The sequence below is a fragment of the Mercenaria mercenaria genome, unplaced genomic scaffold, assembly GCF_021730395.1.
Source record: "Mercenaria mercenaria strain notata unplaced genomic scaffold, MADL_Memer_1 contig_673, whole genome shotgun sequence".
Lineage (NCBI taxonomy): Eukaryota > Metazoa > Mollusca > Bivalvia > Venerida > Veneridae > Mercenaria > Mercenaria mercenaria.
Genome location: NW_026463563.1, coordinates 53027 through 59114, shown reverse-complemented (window position 1 = coordinate 59114; position 6088 = coordinate 53027). Strand labels below are relative to the sequence as shown.

At 31.3% G+C, this 6088-nt stretch overlaps 1 long non-coding RNA gene across 1 annotated transcript; it reads right to left on the bottom strand.

Annotated features, from left to right (window-relative positions):
- Positions 1–3843: 3843 nt before the first annotated feature.
- Positions 3844–5770, bottom strand: LOC128554709 (uncharacterized). The gene is made up of 3 exons (XR_008369674.1): positions 5416–5770; positions 4492–4588; positions 3844–3978 (listed from the first exon to the last, which is right to left on the bottom strand). It is a non-coding gene; the product is annotated as an uncharacterized LOC128554709 (long non-coding RNA).
- Positions 5771–6088: the final 318 nt, after the last annotated feature.

Sequence of the window (6088 nt, the reverse complement as noted above, 5' to 3'; positions counted from 1 at the left end):
CATTTTAAAATTGATAAAATATATATGTAGTTGCAAATGATTAACAAGTCAAAGTATCATTCTTTTATCAAACATTCGTACATGAATATACAAATATTCAAACCATTTAGTAAGTCAGAATGAGTAAAGGCAAAGGTCACGCTTGAATTTTAATAAAAAATAAATGTTGAAAATTTGGATCGGAAAACATAGAATGCATTTGTGTGTTAAGAGTAACCGTCTCGTTAACCAGTAAAATAGAGTTTCCGGCAGAATTCGACGAAACCGGATATAGATGGGTTACATAGATGTTACTTTTTCTAGCGAGGTTTCCATCAGTAGCCATTGGCTTCAATTAAATGCCAAGTGTCTTTTCTTCCAGAGATACTTTCATTAACCATGCTTCGCCATCAGTCTGCTGAGAAATTGTGTGGGATGCAATATAGAATGGATGATTCGTTTAACAATCAAAGCATTGTAAATACTGGAGGACGGATTGTCTTGAAATGTATTGACTCTCTCAGGTCCGAGATCAGCAATGTCCCTTTTCTGTTGTGTACGTTAAACTAGTAAATGCCTTTTTTTGCTTTTTTTTTTACAACAGTGTAACCATATTCTATTCGGCAATATAATAAATTCCTTTCTCAATAAATTTCCAAGTATCATAAATCATTGGAAAAGTATTTTACTTCTTTTGATTATCTAAAGCATCTATCAAAGTTCTATTATTCTATTTCACTTCTTTGTGGTGATTAAAAATAACAAAAATTCGAGCTTTTACTTCCCCTAAATTCTGATTTTTTAGCATAGCTAATTTATTTGTGAAAAATTCGTCATCCAGCGATAAGAACACTGTCTCGTATATAAAGCGTACTTAGTTTATTGGTCAGCGGGCATATCGTCTGCTCACGTTTATACTACACTAATCTTGTGCATTCAATTAAAGCGCGCAGTGAAGCGTGGTAATTTCAGTTGTTCTTTGTGCTACCATTTGAGAACTATTTTCTTTCGGCGGATTGTGAAATATTTTGGTTATCAAAAATCGATTAAGCCGACATTCGTATATGTATTATTTTGGTTCCAATGGACGGAATTGTCTTCGACAATCCGTCCAAAAATGATTGCGGCCGTTTGCTCTCAAATATTTACTAGTTAAGTTAGTTGACACGTAATGAAAGTCGGCATTTTCCGTTCAATTACGTTATCCTCGCATTTGATTTCGGCATTTTCCGTTCAATTACGTTTTATCCGTATTCAATTTCGATAATTTCCGTTCAATTACGTTATCCTCGTATTTGATTTCGGCATTTTCCGTTCAATTATGTTTTCCTCGTATTTGATTTGGGCATTTTCCGTTCAATTACGTTATCCTCGTATTTGATTTCGGCATTTCCGTTCAATTACATTATCCTCGTATTTGATTTCGGCATTTTCCGTTCAATTATGTTTTCCTCGTATTTGATTTCGGCATTTTCCGTTCAGTTACGTTATCCTCGTATTTGATTTCGGCATTTCCGTTCAATTACGTTATCCTCGTATTTGATTTCGGCATTTCCGTTGAATTACGTTATCCTTGTATTTGATTTCGGCATTTTTGGTTCAATTATATTTTCCTCGTATTTAATTTCGGCATTTTCCGTTCAATTACGTTATCCTCGTATTTGATTTCGGCATTTCCGTTCAATTACGTTATCCTCGTATTTGATTTTGGCATTTCCCGTTCAATTACGTTTTCCCCATACCCTTTTTATCAAACGCAATTTGAGGTTTCATATCAGCCTGACATAATGCTGTATGTATTTTAACATTTTCAAGTATTTCCAGCATAATTATATGTGACAGAGCATGAGATTTTGGGTCCAAATGCAATTTTGGTCAAAAATGGGGTTTTGGGCTAATCTGACAGACTGACCCGTTCTGAGTAAAAATCTTCAATTTGACAACAAAAATCAGTCGTTGTCATGGAGATATTACCACTTTTCGGACACATGTTTTTGTCTAACTGATCAAAATTGAGGCAGTATATCTTAGAATGACACCATATTTATATAATATCAAGAAAAATACATGATAAAATAACAAAAGCAACATGCATTAATGGAATGTATTTCTTTTTGTCTCTTTCTTTCATGTAGTATAAAAAATATTTATGTTCTAAAAATTGTTTCTATAGCAACCACGTTGTTTAACCTCTTTTTAAACAGTCTCTTGATAAATCTAGCAATAAATTACATAGAATATGACTAAATACACAACTAACTTTTTCTAGTGTGCTAACAGTTTTACAGACAACTGTTTATGACATTCTTTTGAACAAGATACAGAATTTATTTGATATTAAATTAGACAACATCCCAAAAACAGGAACATTAATCTATTATTATAGACACCTTATCTGTTAAACAGTAAGAAAGAATATCAGGTGAGAAGATAAATTGTTAGAACAGTTATTATCAACTGTGAGTTTGCTAAAATTTCAAAAGACTTAGATATACTGATCAGTGAATCATTACCATGGCAACGATGTGGTTATTTCTTACAAAAATACTAACATTACCATGGCAACAATGTGGTATTTTCTTACAAAAATACTGACTTTTTGGCAATTTCTTTGTAATAAATTGAATATTGGAAGTGTTTTTTCCATATATTTACATCAAAAGCTGTTGTTTTCTTATTTAAAAGTAAGAGGTAACATCATTCCGTGAAAATTAATGTAATATGGTTTGAGAATACATAATTTTCAGATACACCTCTCTCAGTTACAACTATTGCCATTTTAAGGCAGCTTGTGTAATAACATAGTGGCTTTGTTGATGCAATTATTACATATGAAAATATATTCACTAACATAATACAGCTTAACATATATAACATATAAACAAGAAAGATGTTTGTTTACATATGAATGATAATCCAAAATAATTTAAAAGTTAAATTAATGTACTATGGCAACAATGCACTATTTTCTAAAATAGTAGTTTTTTGAAAATTTCCAGAAGAATCAGAACATTCATTTAGCATCGTTTCAGTATACATTTGTTTTTACACCATAAATGGTCAGTTATGATCATTATAAAAAACAAACATCATTTTATGTAATATAACTTGTCTATTCAGAACTACATATTTTCCTGATATGCCTACCTGCATACAGCTCTGCCATTTTATGGCAGATTTGTGTTACGACATGTTTTGTTTGATGGTAACACATAAAAGATATTTTCTTGCAGAACATAGTCTGATTAGCAGAATAAAACAAGACACATGCTGTTTACATAATCAAACAATCTAAATTTAAGTCAAATTTGTGTTACCATGGCAACTCACAATGTTTTGCAAAAAAAACCAGGTATTTCTTGCAAAGGTCATGTCATGTAAAAATAATCTTTAACACAATTATATCATGGATTAACATGATTAATTCTTGAAATAAAATATATTAATTCAGCCATAACAAATATTTTCTGCTAATGGTAGTTTTCTGCCATTTCTGGAAAAATCCTTCCTACACTCACACTGGCAAGGCAGTTTTTATTGTAAAAATGTTTCCTCCAAAGGTTGTGCTTTAGTGTCACACATGTTGTAGTTTTGAAACAACTAGGATTCATTCAACAGACATGTTTTAGTATTTCATGCATGCAGTTTTGGAAAATTTATAAGTTAAATTCTGTATTGTTAGAACAATTAGGATAGTGCTTCTCAAACAACTTCACAGCTGTCACGACATCAAAACACTACTTTTACCCAATATTTCTCACAGTTGACTAAGTTTTACTTTTTCTTGAAACACATTTGTAATTTGAACTAGAATTTTGAACTTTTTCTGGTCAATGAGGGCAGGAAACATCACATATTGTGCAATATGGAGTATTTGCTCATATCAGTATTTGTGACATGCACTCTAATTCCACAGGCATGATTTCAGCTGGATGATCAGTAGAACATATTCATTCCTTCTGTTTCATTCCCATTTACATATTCATAGTTCTTTCATCACTGCAAAACAAAATACATCAACATTAGAACTCATTTTAATAAGATTAGTATAAGGTTACAGAATATAAGACTGTAAAAGCATCTTTTTAAGCTTTAAAAGAGAGTCTTTTGTTAAAAGCTGACTGAAAGCAGATTTGGTAAGTATAAACTCATCCAAAATCTTACAGTATTCATGCAGAAAAAGTAGCTTTTCAGGAATACATAAACTAAGCTAAGATTCCTAACAGACTAGACATACAATTCATGCAATCAAACTTAATGTAAACACAAATACAGTAAAAATATTTTGAAAAATATGAAAAAATACATACATGATACATTCAATTATTGTAATGTCATTACTTATTCACTTCTAATATATTATACATATTTGTTGAATGGGTTCTATAATCAAAATCATTTCTCTTAAAATGTTATGAATGAAATAGATCATTTATTTTATGCTACTTTAAGCTTTTATCTTCTTAGAATAGCATATAGTAACTGTAAAAATGTATGAAGAAATTTACAAACCCCCATAAAATCCAACTTGTTGTGTATAGACCTTCCTGGAAAATCATTTCACTGTTTAAGGTCATTGCATCAAGCCAAACAATCCTCAGTGGTTGATCTGTAAAATGAAAAAAAATACTGAAAAAGGCTTGAAATGTGAGATAAAAATGCCCTTGGTATTAGCTCAGTACATATTAGCACAAAGACTTCTATAAAAAGAGTAATAGGTTTTGAATTCCTGGCAAGGCTTTCAAAACAAAATGTATCTAAATTTTATTTATCTTACTAACTGGTTTTTAGTCACTTGCCAAGAACAGTACAAAATGGGTGAGGAATCCAAATAATGGCCAAGTGAACAGTATGCAAATTTAACATTAAAAGCTTTGGAAAAAACTGTCTCTTTCCAAATAAAAACAATATTTATGCCTTGTAGAAGTTTTATGTATGAACTGATATGACATTACATGTAAGAAATTAGTGGTTGAAGCTGACAACAGATGTGTTTCAACTATTCTTAATCAGTCACTTTCATGGCATGGCTATATTTATAAAATGATCAGGGCTTTAACTTTAATATGTAACTAAACATTATGACTGACTGTTGTAATTTTGTCTGGCACCAGAGTCACAAGGTCTTCATGTAACTGTCTTGCATAGAGCTACTGATTCTACTGAATACTTCTTGTAATTGTCTTGCATACAGATTCTACAGAATAAGAGTCAAAACCGATTTTAAAAAAGTTAAATTCATGGCAGATTTAGTAAATAAAATATTGTCTACAATATATTGACACTTGTAAATAAAATGTGAACTGCGCTAAATCTACCTCGAATCTGTCATTAGTGTCAAATCCGGGCTATTTTTGAAAAAGATATCGGACAAAACTGTCGATATGAACTCAAATAATATTTTTAACACTACATATCGCTTAAATACTTACTTACCTTGAGATTCGCTAACTGTCATTCTTTATACAATCGAAATAAATCATCAAATAATTGTTTTTGGTAGTTTCATTTTCTCCGCGACCTTCGATGTTTACAAATGGCGTGTCAATTCAAAGGGCGATAAATTATCAATCATTTAAATTTTTTAAAGAAACGGAATTGCAAAACACGGAAATGTTTATAAATGTCACTCCATTTTTTTCTTGTGGCAAGGTAGAGTATTATTGAAAACAAGAAATGCATTTATTGCCGCGAACACGTGGTAACGTCCACCATTTTTTGTGACGTAACTTTAATCGATGTTTTCTCAAATGACGTAACGCCGAATTTGGACCCAAAATGTCATGGTGCGTCACATATGTGTTTACATATGTCAGCATAAAGGAGCTAAACCAGATTCATATCTTAGGAACAAGATTATTATACGGGTTATTAATGAAACTGAACTGATGGAATAGTTTGTGCCAGATAAACTCATACAAATTTGCTTTTCCACGTTGAGAAGAACCATTTTGTTTTATGTTAAAGATCTTATATTGATTTTTCTATGCTTTTCTTTCACTAACAACCGGGATAAACTTCGGTTGACAAATCGAGCACGACTTTATACTGTGCTAAATGCCGTATGTTCATGCATGTATGTACTAGCTGTTTTGTTCTATGTAGTTTT